The sequence below is a fragment of the Hordeum vulgare genome, chromosome 2H, assembly GCF_904849725.1.
Source record: "Hordeum vulgare subsp. vulgare chromosome 2H, MorexV3_pseudomolecules_assembly, whole genome shotgun sequence".
In the NCBI taxonomy this organism is placed as follows: Eukaryota; Viridiplantae; Streptophyta; class Magnoliopsida; order Poales; family Poaceae; genus Hordeum; species Hordeum vulgare.
In genome coordinates, this window is record NC_058519.1 from 576082433 (window position 1) to 576100127 (window position 17695).

General features: G+C 46.2%; 57 non-coding genes and 1 pseudogene across 57 annotated transcripts; all 58 read left to right on the plus strand.

Moving 5' to 3' along the window:
• The first annotated feature begins 9 nt into the window (after window positions 1–9).
• Window positions 10–128, plus strand: LOC123437792. The gene has a single exon (XR_006628961.1). It is a non-coding gene; the product is annotated as a 5S ribosomal RNA (ribosomal RNA).
• A 173-nt stretch (window positions 129–301) lies between these two features.
• Window positions 302–420, plus strand: LOC123438296. The gene has a single exon (XR_006629447.1). It is a non-coding gene; the product is annotated as a 5S ribosomal RNA (ribosomal RNA).
• A 203-nt stretch (window positions 421–623) lies between these two features.
• Window positions 624–742, plus strand: LOC123437701. Its single transcript, XR_006628876.1, has one exon. It is a non-coding gene; the product is annotated as a 5S ribosomal RNA (ribosomal RNA).
• Window positions 743–948: 206 nt separating this feature from the next.
• LOC123437489 lies at window positions 949–1067 on the plus strand. The gene has a single exon (XR_006628666.1). It is a non-coding gene; the product is annotated as a 5S ribosomal RNA (ribosomal RNA).
• Window positions 1068–1267: 200 nt separating this feature from the next.
• Window positions 1268–1386, plus strand: LOC123437713. Its single transcript, XR_006628887.1, has one exon. It is a non-coding gene; the product is annotated as a 5S ribosomal RNA (ribosomal RNA).
• A 184-nt stretch (window positions 1387–1570) lies between these two features.
• Window positions 1571–1689, plus strand: LOC123437724. Its single transcript, XR_006628898.1, has one exon. It is a non-coding gene; the product is annotated as a 5S ribosomal RNA (ribosomal RNA).
• A 182-nt stretch (window positions 1690–1871) lies between these two features.
• Window positions 1872–1990, plus strand: LOC123437128. The gene has a single exon (XR_006628326.1). It is a non-coding gene; the product is annotated as a 5S ribosomal RNA (ribosomal RNA).
• A 182-nt stretch (window positions 1991–2172) lies between these two features.
• LOC123437737 lies at window positions 2173–2291 on the plus strand. Its single transcript, XR_006628909.1, has one exon. It is a non-coding gene; the product is annotated as a 5S ribosomal RNA (ribosomal RNA).
• Window positions 2292–2485: 194 nt separating this feature from the next.
• Window positions 2486–2604, plus strand: LOC123437749. Its single transcript, XR_006628920.1, has one exon. It is a non-coding gene; the product is annotated as a 5S ribosomal RNA (ribosomal RNA).
• Window positions 2605–2788: 184 nt separating this feature from the next.
• On the plus strand, window positions 2789–2907 carry LOC123435187. The gene has a single exon (XR_006626448.1). It is a non-coding gene; the product is annotated as a 5S ribosomal RNA (ribosomal RNA).
• A 184-nt stretch (window positions 2908–3091) lies between these two features.
• On the plus strand, window positions 3092–3210 carry LOC123436883. Its single transcript, XR_006628090.1, has one exon. It is a non-coding gene; the product is annotated as a 5S ribosomal RNA (ribosomal RNA).
• Window positions 3211–3386: 176 nt separating this feature from the next.
• LOC123437760 lies at window positions 3387–3505 on the plus strand. The gene has a single exon (XR_006628931.1). It is a non-coding gene; the product is annotated as a 5S ribosomal RNA (ribosomal RNA).
• A 182-nt stretch (window positions 3506–3687) lies between these two features.
• On the plus strand, window positions 3688–3806 carry LOC123437772. The gene has a single exon (XR_006628942.1). It is a non-coding gene; the product is annotated as a 5S ribosomal RNA (ribosomal RNA).
• A 212-nt stretch (window positions 3807–4018) lies between these two features.
• Window positions 4019–4137, plus strand: LOC123435545. Its single transcript, XR_006626791.1, has one exon. It is a non-coding gene; the product is annotated as a 5S ribosomal RNA (ribosomal RNA).
• Window positions 4138–4321: 184 nt separating this feature from the next.
• LOC123432544 lies at window positions 4322–4440 on the plus strand. Its single transcript, XR_006624121.1, has one exon. It is a non-coding gene; the product is annotated as a 5S ribosomal RNA (ribosomal RNA).
• A 224-nt stretch (window positions 4441–4664) lies between these two features.
• On the plus strand, window positions 4665–4783 carry LOC123437783. The gene has a single exon (XR_006628953.1). It is a non-coding gene; the product is annotated as a 5S ribosomal RNA (ribosomal RNA).
• A 194-nt stretch (window positions 4784–4977) lies between these two features.
• On the plus strand, window positions 4978–5096 carry LOC123437490. The gene has a single exon (XR_006628667.1). It is a non-coding gene; the product is annotated as a 5S ribosomal RNA (ribosomal RNA).
• Window positions 5097–5269: 173 nt separating this feature from the next.
• Window positions 5270–5388, plus strand: LOC123438297. Its single transcript, XR_006629448.1, has one exon. It is a non-coding gene; the product is annotated as a 5S ribosomal RNA (ribosomal RNA).
• Window positions 5389–5615: 227 nt separating this feature from the next.
• On the plus strand, window positions 5616–5734 carry LOC123437796. The gene has a single exon (XR_006628965.1). It is a non-coding gene; the product is annotated as a 5S ribosomal RNA (ribosomal RNA).
• Window positions 5735–5940: 206 nt separating this feature from the next.
• Window positions 5941–6059, plus strand: LOC123432580. Its single transcript, XR_006624156.1, has one exon. It is a non-coding gene; the product is annotated as a 5S ribosomal RNA (ribosomal RNA).
• A 200-nt stretch (window positions 6060–6259) lies between these two features.
• Window positions 6260–6378, plus strand: LOC123437594. Its single transcript, XR_006628768.1, has one exon. It is a non-coding gene; the product is annotated as a 5S ribosomal RNA (ribosomal RNA).
• A 212-nt stretch (window positions 6379–6590) lies between these two features.
• Window positions 6591–6709, plus strand: LOC123438143. Its single transcript, XR_006629302.1, has one exon. It is a non-coding gene; the product is annotated as a 5S ribosomal RNA (ribosomal RNA).
• A 203-nt stretch (window positions 6710–6912) lies between these two features.
• On the plus strand, window positions 6913–7031 carry LOC123432593. The gene has a single exon (XR_006624167.1). It is a non-coding gene; the product is annotated as a 5S ribosomal RNA (ribosomal RNA).
• A 176-nt stretch (window positions 7032–7207) lies between these two features.
• Window positions 7208–7326, plus strand: LOC123437808. The gene has a single exon (XR_006628976.1). It is a non-coding gene; the product is annotated as a 5S ribosomal RNA (ribosomal RNA).
• Window positions 7327–7510: 184 nt separating this feature from the next.
• LOC123435766 lies at window positions 7511–7629 on the plus strand. Its single transcript, XR_006627014.1, has one exon. It is a non-coding gene; the product is annotated as a 5S ribosomal RNA (ribosomal RNA).
• Window positions 7630–7816: 187 nt separating this feature from the next.
• LOC123431534 lies at window positions 7817–7935 on the plus strand. The gene has a single exon (XR_006623126.1). It is a non-coding gene; the product is annotated as a 5S ribosomal RNA (ribosomal RNA).
• Window positions 7936–8117: 182 nt separating this feature from the next.
• LOC123437820 lies at window positions 8118–8236 on the plus strand. Its single transcript, XR_006628987.1, has one exon. It is a non-coding gene; the product is annotated as a 5S ribosomal RNA (ribosomal RNA).
• A 182-nt stretch (window positions 8237–8418) lies between these two features.
• On the plus strand, window positions 8419–8537 carry LOC123437831. The gene has a single exon (XR_006629000.1). It is a non-coding gene; the product is annotated as a 5S ribosomal RNA (ribosomal RNA).
• A 191-nt stretch (window positions 8538–8728) lies between these two features.
• LOC123435546 lies at window positions 8729–8847 on the plus strand. The gene has a single exon (XR_006626792.1). It is a non-coding gene; the product is annotated as a 5S ribosomal RNA (ribosomal RNA).
• A 194-nt stretch (window positions 8848–9041) lies between these two features.
• LOC123437843 lies at window positions 9042–9160 on the plus strand. The gene has a single exon (XR_006629011.1). It is a non-coding gene; the product is annotated as a 5S ribosomal RNA (ribosomal RNA).
• A 184-nt stretch (window positions 9161–9344) lies between these two features.
• LOC123437855 lies at window positions 9345–9463 on the plus strand. The gene has a single exon (XR_006629022.1). It is a non-coding gene; the product is annotated as a 5S ribosomal RNA (ribosomal RNA).
• Window positions 9464–9647: 184 nt separating this feature from the next.
• On the plus strand, window positions 9648–9766 carry LOC123437536. Its single transcript, XR_006628710.1, has one exon. It is a non-coding gene; the product is annotated as a 5S ribosomal RNA (ribosomal RNA).
• Window positions 9767–9951: 185 nt separating this feature from the next.
• Window positions 9952–10070, plus strand: LOC123435547. Its single transcript, XR_006626793.1, has one exon. It is a non-coding gene; the product is annotated as a 5S ribosomal RNA (ribosomal RNA).
• Window positions 10071–10248: 178 nt separating this feature from the next.
• Window positions 10249–10367, plus strand: LOC123437867. Its single transcript, XR_006629033.1, has one exon. It is a non-coding gene; the product is annotated as a 5S ribosomal RNA (ribosomal RNA).
• A 173-nt stretch (window positions 10368–10540) lies between these two features.
• On the plus strand, window positions 10541–10659 carry LOC123434927. Its single transcript, XR_006626194.1, has one exon. It is a non-coding gene; the product is annotated as a 5S ribosomal RNA (ribosomal RNA).
• Window positions 10660–10841: 182 nt separating this feature from the next.
• Window positions 10842–10960, plus strand: LOC123431806. The gene has a single exon (XR_006623390.1). It is a non-coding gene; the product is annotated as a 5S ribosomal RNA (ribosomal RNA).
• Window positions 10961–11133: 173 nt separating this feature from the next.
• Window positions 11134–11252, plus strand: LOC123436496. Its single transcript, XR_006627718.1, has one exon. It is a non-coding gene; the product is annotated as a 5S ribosomal RNA (ribosomal RNA).
• A 191-nt stretch (window positions 11253–11443) lies between these two features.
• Window positions 11444–11562, plus strand: LOC123435948. The gene has a single exon (XR_006627192.1). It is a non-coding gene; the product is annotated as a 5S ribosomal RNA (ribosomal RNA).
• A 200-nt stretch (window positions 11563–11762) lies between these two features.
• LOC123432532 lies at window positions 11763–11881 on the plus strand. The gene has a single exon (XR_006624110.1). It is a non-coding gene; the product is annotated as a 5S ribosomal RNA (ribosomal RNA).
• A 173-nt stretch (window positions 11882–12054) lies between these two features.
• Window positions 12055–12173, plus strand: LOC123437878. Its single transcript, XR_006629044.1, has one exon. It is a non-coding gene; the product is annotated as a 5S ribosomal RNA (ribosomal RNA).
• Window positions 12174–12367: 194 nt separating this feature from the next.
• Window positions 12368–12486, plus strand: LOC123437874. The gene has a single exon (XR_006629040.1). It is a non-coding gene; the product is annotated as a 5S ribosomal RNA (ribosomal RNA).
• A 173-nt stretch (window positions 12487–12659) lies between these two features.
• LOC123438339 lies at window positions 12660–12778 on the plus strand. The gene has a single exon (XR_006629487.1). It is a non-coding gene; the product is annotated as a 5S ribosomal RNA (ribosomal RNA).
• A 173-nt stretch (window positions 12779–12951) lies between these two features.
• Window positions 12952–13070, plus strand: LOC123431921. Its single transcript, XR_006623527.1, has one exon. It is a non-coding gene; the product is annotated as a 5S ribosomal RNA (ribosomal RNA).
• A 200-nt stretch (window positions 13071–13270) lies between these two features.
• Window positions 13271–13389, plus strand: LOC123437891. Its single transcript, XR_006629055.1, has one exon. It is a non-coding gene; the product is annotated as a 5S ribosomal RNA (ribosomal RNA).
• A 212-nt stretch (window positions 13390–13601) lies between these two features.
• Window positions 13602–13720, plus strand: LOC123438781. The gene has a single exon (XR_006629904.1). It is a non-coding gene; the product is annotated as a 5S ribosomal RNA (ribosomal RNA).
• Window positions 13721–13893: 173 nt separating this feature from the next.
• On the plus strand, window positions 13894–14012 carry LOC123431582. Its single transcript, XR_006623173.1, has one exon. It is a non-coding gene; the product is annotated as a 5S ribosomal RNA (ribosomal RNA).
• Window positions 14013–14185: 173 nt separating this feature from the next.
• LOC123438340 lies at window positions 14186–14304 on the plus strand. The gene has a single exon (XR_006629488.1). It is a non-coding gene; the product is annotated as a 5S ribosomal RNA (ribosomal RNA).
• Window positions 14305–14477: 173 nt separating this feature from the next.
• On the plus strand, window positions 14478–14596 carry LOC123431922. Its single transcript, XR_006623528.1, has one exon. It is a non-coding gene; the product is annotated as a 5S ribosomal RNA (ribosomal RNA).
• Window positions 14597–14796: 200 nt separating this feature from the next.
• Window positions 14797–14915, plus strand: LOC123437903. The gene has a single exon (XR_006629066.1). It is a non-coding gene; the product is annotated as a 5S ribosomal RNA (ribosomal RNA).
• A 212-nt stretch (window positions 14916–15127) lies between these two features.
• LOC123438782 lies at window positions 15128–15246 on the plus strand. Its single transcript, XR_006629905.1, has one exon. It is a non-coding gene; the product is annotated as a 5S ribosomal RNA (ribosomal RNA).
• A 173-nt stretch (window positions 15247–15419) lies between these two features.
• Window positions 15420–15538, plus strand: LOC123431583. The gene has a single exon (XR_006623174.1). It is a non-coding gene; the product is annotated as a 5S ribosomal RNA (ribosomal RNA).
• Window positions 15539–15711: 173 nt separating this feature from the next.
• LOC123436497 lies at window positions 15712–15830 on the plus strand. The gene has a single exon (XR_006627719.1). It is a non-coding gene; the product is annotated as a 5S ribosomal RNA (ribosomal RNA).
• Window positions 15831–16030: 200 nt separating this feature from the next.
• LOC123437916 lies at window positions 16031–16149 on the plus strand. The gene has a single exon (XR_006629078.1). It is a non-coding gene; the product is annotated as a 5S ribosomal RNA (ribosomal RNA).
• A 218-nt stretch (window positions 16150–16367) lies between these two features.
• LOC123438346 lies at window positions 16368–16486 on the plus strand. Its single transcript, XR_006629494.1, has one exon. It is a non-coding gene; the product is annotated as a 5S ribosomal RNA (ribosomal RNA).
• Window positions 16487–16677: 191 nt separating this feature from the next.
• On the plus strand, window positions 16678–16796 carry LOC123438231. The gene has a single exon (XR_006629385.1). It is a non-coding gene; the product is annotated as a 5S ribosomal RNA (ribosomal RNA).
• Window positions 16797–16981: 185 nt separating this feature from the next.
• On the plus strand, window positions 16982–17100 carry LOC123436623. The gene has a single exon (XR_006627838.1). It is a non-coding gene; the product is annotated as a 5S ribosomal RNA (ribosomal RNA).
• A 173-nt stretch (window positions 17101–17273) lies between these two features.
• LOC123433392 lies at window positions 17274–17379 on the plus strand (annotated as a pseudogene).
• Window positions 17380–17573: 194 nt separating this feature from the next.
• Window positions 17574–17692, plus strand: LOC123436499. Its single transcript, XR_006627721.1, has one exon. It is a non-coding gene; the product is annotated as a 5S ribosomal RNA (ribosomal RNA).
• Window positions 17693–17695: the final 3 nt, after the last annotated feature.

Here is a 17695-nt window from a genome sequence, read left to right on the forward strand (position 1 = left end):
TTGCATGTCGGATGCGATCATACCAGCACTAAAGCACCGGATCCCATCAGAACTTCGAAGTTAAGCGTGCTTGGGCGAGAGTAGTACTAGGATGGGTGACCTCCTGGGAAGTCCTCGTGTTGCATTTCCCTTTTTAAATATATTTTTGCGCCACATGACAAGGATGACGCGGGAGCGTGATCTATATGACCTCATTTTCTTATTTTTGATGATTACTGTGTGACTTTTCCCACCGCGCTTGACACCCAATGACTAGTAGTAGTAGGGGCAAGCATAAGGAACAAATAGATAGTTGCATGTCGGATGCGATCATACCAGCACTAAAGCACCGGATCCCATCAGAACTACGAAGTTAAGCGTGCTTGGGCGAGAGTAGTACTAGGATGGGTGACCTCCTGGGAAGTCCTCGTGTTGCATTCCCCTTTTTAAATATATTTTTGCGCCACGTGACAAGGATGACGCGGGAGCGTGATCTATATGACCTCATTTTCTTATTTTTGACGATTACTGTGTGACTTTTCCCACCGCGCTTGACACCCAACGACTAGTAGTAGTAGTAGTAGTACTAGTAGTAGTAGTAGTAGTAGGGGCAAGCATAAGGAACAAATAGATAGTTGCATGTCGGATGCGATCATACCAGCACTAAAGCACCGGATCCCATCAGAACTCCGAAGTTAAGCGTGCTTGGGCGAGAGTAGTACTAGGATGGGTGACCTCCTGGGAAGTCCTCGTGTTGCATTCCCCTTTTTACATATATTTTTGCGCCACGTGACAAGGATGACGCGGGAGCGTGATCTATATGACCTCATTTTCTTATTTTTGATGATTACTGTGTGACTTTTCCCACCGCGCTTGACACCCAACGACTACTAGTAGTAGTAGTAGTAGTAGTACTAGTAGTAGTTGTAGTAGGGGCAAGCATAAGGAACAAATAGATAGTTGCATGTCGGATGTGATCATACCAGCACTAAAGCACCGGATCCCATCAGAACTTCGAAGTTAAGCGTGCTTGGGCGAGAGTAGTACTAGGATGGGTGACCTCCTGGGAAGTCCTCGTGTTGCATTCCCCTTTTTAAATATATTTTTGCGCCACGTGACAAGGATGACGCGGGAGCGCGATCTATATGACCTCATTTTCTTATTTTTGACGATTACTGTGTGACTTTTCCCACCACGCTTGACACCCAACGACTAGTAGTAGTAGTAGTACTAGTAGTAGTAGTAGTAGTAGGGGCAAGCATAAGGAACAAATAGATAGTTGCATGTCGGATGCGATCATACCAGCACTAAAGCACCGGATCCCATCAGAACTCCGAAGTTAAGCGTGCTTGGGCGAGAGTAGTACTAGGATGGGTGACCTCCTGGGAAGTCCTCGTGTTGCATTCCCCTTTTTAAATATATTTTTGCGCCACGTGACAAGGATGACGCGGGACCGTGATCTATATGACCTCATTTTCTTATTTTTGACGATTACTGTGTGACTTTTCCCACCGCGCTTGACACCCAACGACTAGTAGTAGTAGTAGTAGTAGTAGGGCAAGCATAAGGAACAAATAGATAGTTGCATGTCGGATGCGATCATACCAGCACTAAAGCACCGGATCCCATCAGAACTCCGAAGTTAAGCGTGCTTGGGCGAGAGTAGTACTAGGATGGGTGACCTCCTGGGAAGTCCTCGTGTTGCATTCCCCTTTTTAAATATATTTTTGCGCCACGTGACAAGGATGACGCGGGAGCGTGATCTATATGACCTCATTTTCTTATTTTTGACGATTACTGTGTGACTTTTCCCACCGCGCTTGACACCCAACGACTAGTAGTAGTAGTAGTAGTAGGGGCAAGCATAAGGAACAAATAGATAGTTACATGTCGGATGCGATCATACCAGCACTAAAGCACCGGATCCCATCAGAACTCCGAAGTTAAGCGTGCTTGGGCGAGAGTAGTACTAGGATGGATGACCTTCTGGGAAGTCCTCGTGTTGCATTCCCCTTTTTAAATATATTTTTGCGCCACGTGACAAGGATGACGCGGGACCGTGATCTATATGACCTCATTTTCTTATTTTTGACGATTACTGTGTGACTTTTCCCACCGCGCTTGACACCCAACGACTAGTAGTAGTAGTAGTAGTAGGGGCAAGCATAAGGAACAAATAGATAGTTGCATGTCGGATGCGATCATACCAGCACTAAAGCACCGGATCCCATCAGAACTCCGAAGTTAAGCGTGCTTGGGCGAGAGTAGTACTAGGATGGGTGACCTCCTGGGAAGTCCTCGTGTTGCATTCCCCTTTTAAAATATATTTTTGCGCCACGTGACAAGGATGACGCGGGAACGTGATCTATATGACCTCATTTTCTTATTTTTGACGATTACTGTGTGACTTTTCCCACCGCGCTTGACACCCAACGACTAGTAGTAGTAGTAGTAGTAGTAGTAGTAGTAGGGGCAAGCATAAGGAACAAATAGATAGTTGCATGTCGGATGCGATCATACCAGCACTAAAGCACCGGATCCCATCAGAACTCCGAAGTTAAGCGTGCTTGGGCGAGAGTAGTACTAGGATGGGTGACCTCCTGGGAAGTCCTCGTGTTGCATTCCCCTTTTTAAATATATTTTTGCGCCACGTGACAAGGATGACGCGGGACCGTGATCTATATTACCTCATTTTCTTATTTTTGACGATTACTGTGTGACTTTTCCGACCGCGCTTGACACCCAACGACTAATAGTAGTAGTAGTAGTAGTAGGGCAAGCATAAGGAACAAATAGATAGTTGCATGTCGGATGCGATCATACCAGCACTAAAGCACCGGATCCCATCAGAACTCCGAAGTTAAGTGTGCTTGGGCGAGAGTAGTACTAGGATGGGTGACCTCCTGGGAAGTCCTCGTGTTGCATTCCCCTTTTTAAATATATTTTTGCGCCACGTGACAAGGATGACGCGGGACCGTGATCTATATGACCTCATTTTCTTATTTTTGACGATTACTGTGTGACTTTTCCCACCGCGCTTGACACCCAACGACTAGTAGTAGTAGTAGTAGTAGTAGGGCAAGCATAAGGAACAAATAGATAGTTGCATGTCGGATGCGATCATACCAGCACTAAAGCACCGGATCCCATCAGAACTCCGAAGTTAAGCGTGCTTGGGCGAGAGTAGTACTAGGATGGGTGACCTCCTGGGAAGTCCTCGTGTTACATTCCCCTTTTTAAATATATTTTTGCGCCACGTGACAAGGATGACGCGGGAGCGTGATCTATATGACCTCATTTTCTTATTTTTGACGATTACTGTGTGACTTTTCCCACCGCGCTTGACACCCAACGACTAGTAGTAGTAGTAGGGGCAAGCATAAGGAACAAATAGATAGTTACATGTCGGATGCGATCATACCAGCACTAAAGCACCGGATCCCATCAGAACTCCGAAGTTAAGCGTGCTTGGGCGAGAGTAGTACTAGGATGGGTGACCTCCTGGGAAGTCCTCGTGTTGCATTCCCCTTTTTAAATATATTTTTGCGCCACGTGACAAGGATGACGCGGGACCGTGATCTATATGACCTCATTTTCTTATTTTTGACGATTACTGTGTGACTTTTCCCACCGCGCTTGACACCCAACGACTAGTAGTAGTAGTAGTAGTAGGGGCAAGCATAAGGAACAAATAGATAGTTGCATGTCGGATGCGATCATACCAGCACTAAAGCACCGGATCCCATCAGAACTCCGAAGTTAAGCGTGCTTGGGCGAGAGTAGTACTAGGATGGGTGACCTCCTGGGAAGTCCTCGTGTTGCATTCCCCTTTTTAAATATATTTTTGCGCCACGTGACAAGGATGACACGGGAACGTGATCTATATGACCTCATTTTCTTATTTTTGACGATTATTGTGTGACTTTTCCCACCGCGCTTGACACCCAACGACTAGTAGTAGTAGTAGTAGTAGTAGTAGTAGTAGTAGTAGTAGTAGTAGTAGGGGCAAGCATAAGGAACAAATAGATAGTTGCATGTCGGATGCGATCATACCAGCACTAAAGCACCGGATCCCATCAGAACTCCGAAGTTAAGCGTGCTTGGGCGAGAGTAGTACTAGGATGGGTGACCTCCTAGGAAGTCCTCGTGTTGCATTCCCCTTTTTAAATATATTTTTGCGCCACGTGACAAGGATGACGCGGGACCGTGATCTATATGACCTCATTTTCTTATTTTTGACGATTACTGTGTGACTTTTCCGACCGCGCTTGACACCCAACGACTAATAGTAGTAGTAGTAGTAGTAGGGCAAGCATAAGGAACAAATAGATAGTTGCATGTCGGATGCAATCATAACAGCACTAAAGCACCGGATCCCATCAGAACTCCGAAGTTAAGCGTGCTTGGGCGAGAGTAGTACTAGGATGGGTGACCTCCTGGGAAGTCCTCGTGTTTCATTCCCCTTTTTAAATATATTTTTGCGCCACGTGACAAGGATGACGCGGGAGCGTGATCTATATGACCTCATTTTCTTATTTTTGACGATTACTGTGTGACTTTTCCCACCGCGCTTGACACCCAACGACTAGTAGTAGTAGTAGTAGTAGTAGTAGTAGTAGTAGTAGTAGTAGTAGTAGTAGTAGTAGTAGGGGCAAGCATAAGGAACAAATAGATAGTTGCATGTCGGATGCGATCATACCAGCACTAAAGCACCGGATCCCATCAGAACTCCGAAGTTAAGCGTGCTTGGGCGAGAGTAGTACTAGGATGGGTGACCTCCTGGGAAGTCCTCGTGTTGCATTCCCCTTTTTAAATATATTTTTGCGCCACGTGACAAGGATGACGCGGGACCGTGATCTATATGACCTCATTTTCTTATTTTTGACGATTACTGTGTGACTTTTCCCACCGCGCTTGACACCCAACGACTAGTAGTAGTAGTAGCAGCAGTAGTAGTAGTAGGGGCAAGCATAAGGAACAAATAGATAGTTGCATGTCGGATGTGATCATACCAGCACTAAAGCACCGGATCCCATCAGAACTTCGAAGTTAAGCGTGCTTGGGCGAGAGTAGTACTAGGATGGGTGACCTCCTGGGAAGTCCTCGTGTTGCATTCCCCTTTTTAAATATATTTTTGCGCCACATGACAAGGATGACGCGGGAGCGTGATCTATATGACCTCATTTTCTTATTTTTGACGATTACTGTGTGACTTTTCCCACCGCGCTTGACACCCAATGACTAGTAGTAGTAGGGGCAAGCATAAGGAACAAATAGATAGTTGCATGTCGGATGCGATCATACCAGCACTAAAGCACCGGATCCCATCAGAACTACGAAGTTAAGCGTGCTTGGGCGAGAGTAGTACTAGGATGGGTGACCTCCTGGGAAGTCCTCGTGTTGCATTCCCCTTTTTAAATATATTTTTGCGCCACGTGACAAGGATGACGCGGGAGCGTGATCTATATGACCTCATTTTCTTATTTTTGACGATTACTGTGTGACTTTTCCCACCGCGCTTGACACCCAACGACTAGTAGTAGTAGTAGTAGTAGTAGTAGTAGTAGTAGTAGTAGTAGTAGTAGTAGTAGTAGTAGTAGGGGCAAGCATAAGGAACAAATAGATAGTTACATGTCGGATGCGATCATACCAGCACTAAAGCACCGGATCCCATCAGAACTCCGAAGTTAAGCGTGCTTGGGCGAGAGTAGTACTAGGATGGGTGACCTCCTGGGAAGTCCTCGTGTTGCATTCCCCTTTTTACATATATTTTTGCGCCACGTGACAAGGATGACGCGGGAGCGTGATCTATATGACCTCATTTTCTTATTTTTGACGATTACTGTGTGACTTTTCGCACCGCGCTTGACACCCAACGACTAGTAGTAGTAGTAGTAGTAGTAGTACTAGTAGTAGTAGTAGTAGGGGCAAGCATAAGGAACAAATAGATAGTTGCATGTCGGATGCGATCATACCAGCACTAAAGCACCGGATCCCATCAAAACTTCAAAGTTAAGCGTGCTTGGGCGAGAGTAGTACTAGGATGGGTGACCTCCTGGGAAGTCCTCGTGTTGCATTCCCCTTTTTAAATATATTTTTGCGCCACGTGACAAGGATGACGCGGGAGCGTGATCTATATGACCTCATTTTCTTATTTTTGACGATTACTGTGTGACTTTTCCCACCGCGCTTGACACCCAACGACTAGTAGTAGTAGTAGTACTAGTAGTAGTAGTAGTAGTAGGGGCAAGCATAAGGAACAAATAGATAGTTGCATGTCGGATGCGATCATACGAGCACTAAAGCACCGGATCCCATCAGAACTCCGAAGTTAAGCGTGCTTGGGCGAGAGTAGTACTAGGATGGGTGACCTCCTGGGAAGTCCTCGTGTTGCATTCCCCTTTTTAAATATATGTTTGCGCCACGTGACAAGGATGACGCGGGACCGTGATCTATATGACCTCATTTTCTTATTTTTGACGATTACTGTGTGACTTTTCCCACCGCGCTTGACACCCAACGACTAGTAGTAGTAGTAGTAGTGGTAGTAGTAGTAGTAGTAGTAGTAGTAGTAGGGGCAAGCATAAGGAACAAATAGATAGTTGCATGTCGGATGCGATCATACCAGCACTAAAGCACCGGATCCCATCAGAACTCCGAAGTTAAGCGTGCTTGGGCGAGAGTAGTATTAGGATGGGTGACCTCCTTGGAAGTCCTCGTGTTGCATTCCCCTTTTTAAATATATTTTTGCGCCACGTGACAAGGATGACGCGGGACCGTGATCTATATGACCTCATTTTCTTATTTTTGACGATTACTGTGTTACTTTTCCCACCGCGCTTGACACCCAACGACTAGTAGTAGTAGTAGTAGTAGTAGTAGTAGTAGTAGTAGTAGGGGCAAGCATAAGGAACAAATAGATAGTTGCATGTCGGATGCGATCATACCAGCACTAAAGCACCGGATCCCATCACAACTTCGAAGTTAAGCGTGCTTGGGCGAGAGTAGTACTAGGATGGGTGACCTCCTGGGAAGTCCTCGTGTTGCATTCCCCTTTTTAAATATATTTTTGCGCCACGTGACAAGGATGACGCGGGAACGTGATCTATATGACCTCATTTTCTTATTTTTGACGATTACTGTGTGACTTTTCCCACCGCGCTTGACACCCAACGACTAGTAGTAGTAGTAGGGGCAAGCATAAGGAACAAATAGATAGTTGCATGTCGGATGCGATCATACCAGCACTAAAGCACCGGATCCCATCAGAACTCCGAAGTTAAGCGTGCTTGGGCGAGAGTAGTACTAGGATGGGTGACCTCCTGGGAAGTCCTCGTGTTGCATTCCCCTTTTTAAATATATTTTTGCGCCACGTGACAAGGATGACGCGGGACCGTGATCTATATGACCTCATTTTCTTATTTTTGACGATTACTGTGTGACTTTTCCGACCGCGCTTGACACCGAACGACTAATAGTAGTAGTAGTAGTAGTAGGGCAAGCATAAGGAACAAATAGATAGTTGCATGTCGGATGCGATCATACCAGCACTAAAGCACCGGATCCCATCAGAACTCTGAAGTTAAGCGTGCTTGGGCGAGAGTAGTACTAGGATGGGTGACCTCCTGGGAAGTCCTCGTGTTGCATTCCCCTTTTTAAATATATTTTTGCGCCACGTGACAAGGATGACGCGGGACCGTGATCTATATGACCTCATTTTCTTATTTTTGACGATTACTGTGTGACTTTTCCCACCGCGCTTGACACCCAACGACTAGTAGTAGTAGTAGTAGTAGTAGTAGGGCAAGCATAAGGAACAAATAGATAGTTGCATGTCGGATGCGATCATACCAGCACTAAAGCACCGGATCCCATCAGAACTCCGAAGTTAAGCGTGCTTGGGCGAGAGTAGTACTAGGATGGGTGACCTCCTGGGAAGTCCTCATTTTGCATTCCCCTTTTTAAATATATTTTTGCGCCACGTGACAAGGATGACGCGGGAGCGTGATCTATATGACCTCATTTTCTTATTTTTGACGATTACTGTGTGACTTTTCCCACCGCGCTTGACACCCAACGACTAGTAGTAGTAGTAGTAGTAGGGGCAAGCATAAGGAACAAATAGATAGTTACATGTCGGATGCGATCATACCAGCACTAAAGCACCGGATCCCATCAGAACTCCGAAGTTAAGCGTGCTTGGGCGAGAGTAGTACTAGGATGGGTGACCTCCTGGGAAGTCCTCGTGTTGCATTCCCCTTTTTAAATATATTTTTGCGCCACGTGACAAGGATGACGCGGGACCGTGATCTATATGACCTCATTTTCTTATTTTTGACGATTACTGTGTGACTTTTCCCACCGCGCTTGACACCCAACGACTAGTAGTAGTAGTAGTAGTAGGGGCAAGCATAAGGAACAAATAGATAGTTGCATGTCGGATGCGATCATACCAGCACTAAAGCACCGGATCCCATCAGAACTCCGAAGTTAAGCGTGCTTGGGCGAGAGTAGTACTAGGATGGGTGACCTCCTGGGAAGTCCTCGTGTTGCATTCCCCTTTTTAAATATATTTTTGCGCCACGTGACAAGGATGACACGGGAACGTGATCTATATGACCTCATTTTCTTATTTTTGACGATTACTGTGTGACTTTTCCCACCGCGCTTGACACCCAACGACTAGTAGTAGTAGTAGTAGTAGTAGTAGTAGGGGCAAGCATAAGGAACAAATAGATAGTTGCATGTCGGATGCGATCATACCAGCACTAAAGCACCGGATCCCATCAGAACTCCGAAGTTAAGCGTGCTTGGGCGAGAGTAGTACTAGGATGGGTGACCTCCTAGGAAGTCCTCGTGTTGCATTCCCCTTTTTAAATATATTTTTGCGCCACGTGACAAGGATGACGCGGGAACGTGATCTATATGACCTCATTTTCTTATTTTTGACGATTACTGTGTGACTTTTCCCACCGCGCTTGACACCCAACGACTAGTAGTAGTAGTAGTAGTAGTAGTAGTAGTAGGGGCAAGCATAAGGAACAAATAGATAGTTGCATGTCGGATGCGATCATACCAGCACTAAAGCACCGGATCCCATCAGAACTCCGAAGTTAAGCGTGCTTGGGCGAGAGTAGTACTAGGATGGGTGACCTCCTGGGAAGTCCTCGTGTTGCATTCCCCTTTTTAAATATATTTTTGCGCCACGTGACAAGGATGACGCGGGACCGTGATCTATATGACCTCATTTTCTTATTTTTGACGATTACTGTGTGACTTTTCCGACCGCGCTTGACAACGAACGACTAATAGTAGTAGTAGTAGTAGTAGGGCAAGCATAAGGAACAAATAGATAGTTGCATGTCGGATGCGATCATACCAGCACTAAAGCACCGGATCCCATCAGAACTCCGAAGTTAAGCGTGCTTGGGCGAGAGTAGTACTAGGATGGGTGACCTCCTGGGAAGTCCTCGTGTTGCATTCCCCTTTTTAAATATATTTTTCCGCCACGTGACAAGGATGACGCGGGACCGTGATCTATATGACCTCATTTTCTTATTTTTGACGATTACTGTGTGACTTTTCCCACCGCGCTTGACACCCAACGACTAGTAGTAGTAGTAGTAGTAGTAGGGCAAGCATAAGGAACAAATAGATAGTTGCATGTCGGATGCGATCATACCAGCACTAAAGCACCGGATCCCATCAGAACTCCGAAGTTAAGCGTGCTTGGGCGAGAGTAGTACTAGGATGGGTGACCTCCTGGGAAGTCCTCATGTTGCATTCCCCTTTTTAAATATATTTTTGCGCCACGTGACAAGGATGACGCGGGAGCGTGATCTATATGACCTCATTTTCTTATTTTTGACGATTACTGTGTGACTTTTCCCACCGCGCTTGACACCCAACGACTAGTAGTAGTAGTAGTAGTAGTAGGGGCAAGCATAAGGAACAAATAGATAGTTACATGTCGGATGCGATCATACCAGCACTAAAGCACCGGATCCCATCAGAACTCCGAAGTTAAGCGTGCTTGGGCGAGAGTAGTACTAGGATGGGTGACCTCCTAGGAAGTCCTCGTGTTGCATTCCCCTTTTTAAATATATTTTTGCGCCACGTGACAAGGATGACGCGGGACCGTGATCTATATGACCTCATTTTCTTATTTTTGACGATTACTGTGTGACTTTTCCCACCGCGCTTGACACCCAACGACTAATAGTAGTAGTAGTAGGGCAAGCATAAGGAACAAATAGATAGTTGCATGTCGGATGCGATCATACCAGCACTAAAGCACCGGATCCCATCAGAACTCCGAAGTTAAGCGTGCTTGGGCGAGAGTAGTACTAGGATGGGTGACCTCCTGGGAAGTCCTCGTGTTGCATTCCCCTTTTTAAATATATTTTTGCGCCACGTGACAAGGATGACGCGGGAGCGTGATCTATATGACCTCATTTTCTTATTTTTGACGATTACTGTGTGACTTTTCCCACCGCGCTTGACACCCAACGACTAGTAGTAGTAGGGGCAAGCATAAGGAACAAATAGATAGTTGCATGTCGGATGCGATCATACCAGCACTAAAGCACCGGATCCCATCAGAACTCCGAAGTTAAGCGTGCTTGGGCGAGAGTAGTACTAGGATGGGTGACCTCGTGGGAAGTCCTCGTGTTGCATTCCCCTTTTTAAATATATTTTTGCGCCACGTGACAAGGATGACGTGGGAGCGTGATCTATATGACCTCATTTTCTTATTTTTGACGATTACTGTGTGACTTTTCCCACCGCGCTTGACACCCAACGACTAGTAGTAGTAGTAGTAGTAGGGGCAAGCATAAGGAACAAATAGATAGTTGCATGTCGGATGCGGTCATACCAGCACTAAAGCACCGGATCCCATCAGAACTCCGAAGTTAAGCGTGCTTGGGCGAGAGTAGTACTAGGATGGGTGACCTCCTGGGAAGTCCTCGTGTTGGATTCCCCTTTTTAAATATATTTTTGCGCCACGTGACAAGGATGACGCGGGAGCGTGATCTATATGACCTCATTTTCTTATTTTTGACGATTAGTGTGTGACTTTTCCCACCGCGCTTGACACCCAACGACTAGTAGTAGTAGGGGCAAGCATAAGGAACAAATAGATAGTTGCATGTCGGATGCGATCATACCAGCACTAAAGCACCGGATCCCATCAGAACTTCGAAGTTAAGCGTGCTTGGGCGAGAGTAGTACTAGGATGGGTGACCTCCTGGGAAGTCCTCGTGTTGCATTCCCCTTTTTAAATATATTTTTGCGCCACGTGACAAGGATGACGCGGGAGCGTGATCTATATGACCTCATTTTCTTATTTTTGACGATTACTGTGTGACTTTTCCCACCGCGCTTGACACCCAACGACTAGTAGTAGTAGTAGTAGTAGTAGTAGTTGGGGCAAGCATAAGGAGCAAATAGATAGTTGCATGTCGGATGCGATCATACCAGCACTAAAGCACCGGATCCCATCAGAGCTCCGAAGTTAAGCGTGCTTGGGCGAGAGTAGTACTAGGATGGGTGACCTCCTGGGAAGTCCTCGTGTTGCATTCCCCTTTATAAATGTATTTTTGCGCCACGTGACAAGGATGACGCGGGAGCGTGATCTATATGACCTCATTTTCTTATTTTTGACGATTACTGTGTGACTTTTCCCACCGCGCTTGACACCCAACGACTAGTAGTAGTAGTAGAAGTAGTAGTAGTAGTAGTAGTAGGGGCAAGCATAAGGAACAAATAGATAGTTGCATGTCGGATGCGATCATACCAGCACTAAAGCACCGGATCCCATTAGAACTTCGAAGTTAAGCGTGCTTGGGCAAGAGTAGTACTAGGATGGGTGACCTCCTCGGAAGTCCTCGTGTTGCATTCCCCTTTTTAAATATATTTTTGCGCCACGTGACAAGGATGACGCGGGAGCGTGATCTATATGACCTCATTTTCTTATTTTTGACGATTACTGTGTGACTTTTCCCACCGCGTTTGACACCCAACGACTAGTAGTAGTAGGGGCAAGCATAAGGAACAAATAGATAGTTGCATGTCGGATGCGATCATACCAGCACTAAAGCACCGGATCCCATCAGAACTCCGAAGTTAAGCGTGCTTGGGCGAGAGTAGTACTAGGATGGGTGACCTCCTGGGAAGTCCTCGTGTTGCATTCCCCTTTTTAAATATATTTTTGCGCCACGTGACAAGGATGACGCGGGAGCGTGATCTATATGACCTCATTTTCTTATTTTTGACGATTACTGTGTGACTTTTTCCACCGCGCTTGACACCCAACGAATAGTAGTAGTAGTAGTAGTAGTAGTAGTAGTTGGGGCAAGCATAAGGAACAAATAGATAGTTGCATGTCGGATGCGATCATAACAGCACTAAAGCACCGGATCCCATCAGAACTCCGAAGTTAAGCGTGCTTGGGCGAGAGTAGTACTAGGATGGGTGACCTCCTGGGAAGTCCTCGTGTTGCATTCCCCTTTCTAAATATATTTTTGCGCCACGTGACAAGGATGACGCGGGAGCGTGATCTATATGACCTCATTTTCTTATTTTTGACGATTACTGTGTGACTTTTCCCACCGCGCTTGACACCCAACGACTAGTAGTAGTAGGGGCAAGCATAAGGAACAAATAGATAGTTGCATGTCGGATGCGATCATACCAGCACTAAAGCATCGGATCCCATCAGAACTCCAAAGTTAAGCGTGCTTGGGCGAGAGTAGTACTAGGATGGGTGACCTCCTGGGAAGTCCTCGTGTTGCATTCCCCTTTTTAAATATATTTTTGCGCCACGTGACAAGGATGACGCGGGAGCGTGATCTATATGACCTCATTTTCTTATTTTTGACGATTACTGTGTGACTTTTCCCACCGCGCTTGACACCCAACGACTAGTAGTAGTAGGGGCAAGCATAAGGAACAAATAGATAGTTGCATGTCGGATGCGATCATACCAGCACTAAAGCACCGGATCCCATCAGAAGTTCGAAGTTAAGCGTGCTTGGGCGAGAGTAGTACTAGGATGGGTGACCTCCTGGGAAGTCCTCGTGTTGCATTCCCCTTTTTAAATATATTTTTGCGCCACGTGACAAGGATGACGCGGGAGCGTGATCTATATGACCTCATTTTCTTATTTTTGACGATTACTGTGTGACTTTTCCCACCGCGCTTGACACCCAACGACTAGTAGTAGTAGTAGTAGTAGTGGTAGTAGTAGTAGTAGGGGCAAGCATAAGGAACAAATAGATAGTTGCATGTCGGATGCGATCATACCAGCACTAAAGCACCGGATCCCATCAGAACTCCGAAGTTAAGCGTGCTTGGGCGAGAGTAGTACTAGGATGGGTGACCTCCTGGGAAGTCCTCGTGTTGCATTCCCCTTTTTACATATATTTTTGCGCCACGTGACAAGGATGACGCGGGACCGTGATCTATATGACCTCATTTTCTTATTTTTGACGATTACTGTGTGACTTTTCCCACCGCGCTTGACACCCAACGACTAGTAGTAATAGTAGTAGTAGTGGTAGTAGTAGTAGTAGTAGTAGTAGTAGGGGCAAGCATAAGGAACAAATAGATAGTTGCATGTCGGATGCGATCATACCTGCACTAAAGCACCGGATCCCATCAGAACTCCGAAGTTAAGCGTGCTTGGGCGAGAGTAGTACTAGGATGGGTGACCTCCTCGGAAGTCCTCGTGGTGCATTCCCCTTTTTAAATATATTTTTGCGCCACGTGACAAGGATGACGCGGGACCGTGATCTATATGACCTCATTTTCTTATTTTTGACGATTACTGTGTGACTTTTCCCACCGCGCTTGACACCCAACGACTAGTAGTAGTAGGGGCAAGCATAAGGAACAAATAGATAGTTGCATGTCGGATGCGATCATACCAACACTAAAGCACCGGATCCCATCAGAACTCCAAAGTTAAGCGTGCTTGGGCGAGAGTAGTACTAGGATGGGTGACCTCCTGGGAAGTCCTCGTGTTGCATTCCCCTTTTTAAATATATTTTTGCGCCACGTGACAAGGATGACGCGGGAGCGTGATCTATATGACCTCATTTTCTTATTTTTGACGATTACTGTGTGACTTTTCCCACCGCGCTTGACACCCAACGACTAGTAGTAGTAGGGGCAAGCATAAGGAACAAATAGATAGTTGCATGTCGGATGCGATCATACCAGCACTAAAGCATCGGATCCCATCAGAACTCCAAAGTTAAGCGTGCTTGGGCGAGAGTAGTACTAGGATGGGTGACCTCCTGGGAAGTCCTCGTGTTGCATTCCCCTTTTTAAATATATTTTTGCGCCACGTGACAAGGATGACGCGGGAGCGTGATCTATATGACCTCATTTTCTTATTTTTGACGATTACTGTGTGACTTTTCCCACCGCGCTTGACACCCAACGACTAGTAGTAGTAGGGGCAAGCATAAGGAACAAATAGATAGTTGCATGTCGGATGCGATCATACCAGCACTAAAGCACCGGATCCCATCAGAAGTTCGAAGTTAAGCGTGCTTGGGCGAGAGTAGTACTAGGATGGGTGACCTCCTGGGAAGTCCTCGTGTTGCATTCCCCTTTTTAAATATATTTTTGCGCCACGTGACAAGGATGACGCGGGAGCGTGATCTATATGACCTCATTTTCTTATTTTTGACGATTACTGTGTGACTTTTCCCACCGCGCTTGACACCCAACGACTAGTAGTAGTAGTAGTAGTAGTGGTAGTAGTAGTAGTAGGGGCAAGCATAAGGAACAAATAGATAGTTGCATGTCGGATGCGATCATACCAGCACTAAAGCACCGGATCCCATCAGAACTCCGAAGTTAAGCGTGCTTGGGCGAGAGTAGTACTAGGATGGGTGACCTCCTGGGAAGTCCTCGTGTTGCATTCCCCTTTTTACATATATTTTTGCGCCACGTGACAAGGATGACGCGGGACCGTGATCTATATGACCTCATTTTCTTATTTTTGACGATTACTGTGTGACTTTTCCCACCGCGCTTGACACCCAACGACTAGTAGTAATAGTAGTAGTAGTGGTAGTAGTAGTAGTAGTAGTAGTAGTAGGGGCAAGCATAAGGAACAAATAGATAGTTGCATGTCGGATGCGATCATACCTGCACTAAAGCACCGGATCCCATCAGAACTCCGAAGTTAAGCGTGCTTGGGCGAGAGTAGTACTAGGATGGGTGACCTCCTCGGAAGTCCTCGTGGTGCATTCCCCTTTTTAAATATATTTTTGCGCCACGTGACAAGGATGACGCGGGACCGTGATCTATATGACCTCATTTTCTTATTTTTGACGATTACTGTGTGACTTTTCCCACCGCGCTTGACACCCAACGACTAGTAGTAGTAGGGGCAAGCATAAGGAACAAATAGATAGTTGCATGTCGGATGCGATCATACCAACACTAAAGCACCGGATCCCATCAGAACTCCAAAGTTAAGCGTGCTTGGGCGAGAGTAGTACTAGGATGGGTGACCTCCTGGGAAGTCCTCGTGTTGCATTCCCCTTTTTAAATATATTTTTGCGCCACGTGACAAGGATGACGCGGGAGCGTGATCTATATGACCTCATTTTCTTATTTTTGACGATTACTGTGTGACTTTTCCCACCGCGCTTGACACCCAACGACTAGTAGTAGTAGGGGCAAGCATAAGGAACAAATAGATAGTTGCATGTCGGATGCGATCATACCAGCACTAAAGCACCGGATCCCATCAGAACTTCGAAGTTAAGCGTGCTTGGGCGAGAGTAGTACTAGGATGGGTGACCTCCTGGGAAGTCCTCGTGTTGCATTCCCCTTTTTAAATATATTTTTGCGCCACGTGACAAGGATGACGCGGGAGCGTGATCTATATGACCTCATTTTCTTATTTTTGACGATTACTGTGTGACTTTTCCCACCGCGCTTGACACCCAACGACTAGTAGTAGTAGTAGTAGTAGTGGTAGTAGTAGTAGTAGGGGCAAGCATAAGGAACAAATAGATAGTTGCATGTCGGATGCGATCATACCAGCACTAAAGCACCGGATCCCATCAGAACTCCGAAGTTAAGCGTGCTTGGGCGAGAGTAGTACTAGGATGGGTGACCTCCTGGGAAGTCCTCGTGTTGCATTCCCCTTTTTAAATATATTTTTGCGCCACGTGACAAGGATGACGCGGGACCGTGATCTATATGACCTCATTTTCTTATTTTTGACGATTACTGTGTGACTTTTCCCACCGCGCTTGACACCCAACGACTAGTAGTAATAGTAGTAGTAGTGGTAGTAGTAGTAGTAGTAGTAGTAGTAGTAGTAGGGGCAAGCATAAGGAACAAATAGATAGTTGCATGTCGGATGCGATCATACCAGCACTAAAGCACCGGATCCCATCAGAACTCCGAAGTTAAGCGTGCTTGGGCGAGAGTAGTACTAGGATGGGTGACCTCCTCGGAAGTCCTCGTGGTGCATTCCCCTTTTTAAATATATTTTTGCGCCACGTGACAAGGATGACGCGGGACCGTGATCTATATGACCTCATTTTCTTATTTTTGACGATTACTGTGTGACTTTTCCCACCGCGCTTGACACCCAACGACTAGTAGTAGTAGTAGTAGTAGTAGTAGTAGGGGCAAGCATAAGGAACAAATAGATAGTTGCATGTCGGATGCGATCATACCAGCACTAAAGCACCGGATCCCATCAGAACTCTGAAGTTAAGCGTGCTTGGGCGAGAGTAGTACTAGGATGGGTGACCTCTTGGGAAGTCCTCGTTTTGCATTCCCCTTTTTAAATATATTTTTGCGCCACGTGACAAGGATGACGCGGGAGCGTGATCTATATGACCTCATTTTCTTATTTTTGACGATTACTGTGTGACTTTTCCCACCGCGCTTGACACCCAACGACTAGTAGTAGTAGTAGTAGTAGTAGGGGCAAGCATAAGGAACAAATAGATAGTTGCATGTCGGATGCGATCATACCAGCACTAAAGCACCGGATCCCATCAGAACTCCGAAGTTAAGCGTGCTTGGGCGAGAGTAGTACTAGGATGGGTGACCTCCTGGGAAGTTCTCGTGTTGCATTCCCCTTTTTAAATATATTTTTGCGCCACGTGACAAGGATGACGCGGGAGCGTGATCTATATGACCTCATTTTCTTATTTTTGACGATTACTGTGTGACTTTTCCCACCGCGCTTGACACCCAACGACTAGTAGTAGTAGGGGCAAGCATAAGGAACAAATAGATAGTTGCATGTCGGATGCGATCATACCAGCACTAAAGCACCGGATCCCATCAGAACTCCGAAGTTAAGCGTGCTTGGGCGAGAGTAGTACTAGGAAGGAAGTCCTCGTGTTGCATTCCCCTTTTTAAATATATTTTTGCGCCACGTGACAAGGATGACGCGGGAGCGTAATCTATATGACCTCATTTTCTTATTTTTGACGATTACTGTGTGACTTTTCCCACCGCGCTTGACACCCAACAATTAGTAGTAGTAGCAGCAGTAGTAGTAGTAGTAGGGGCAAGCATAAGGAACAAATAGATAGTTGCATGTCGGATGCGATCATACCAGCACTAAAGCACCGGATCCCATCAGAACTTCGAAGTTAAGCGTGCTTGGGCGAGAGTAGTACTAGGATGGGTGACCTCCTGGGAAGTCCTCGTGTTGCATTCCCCT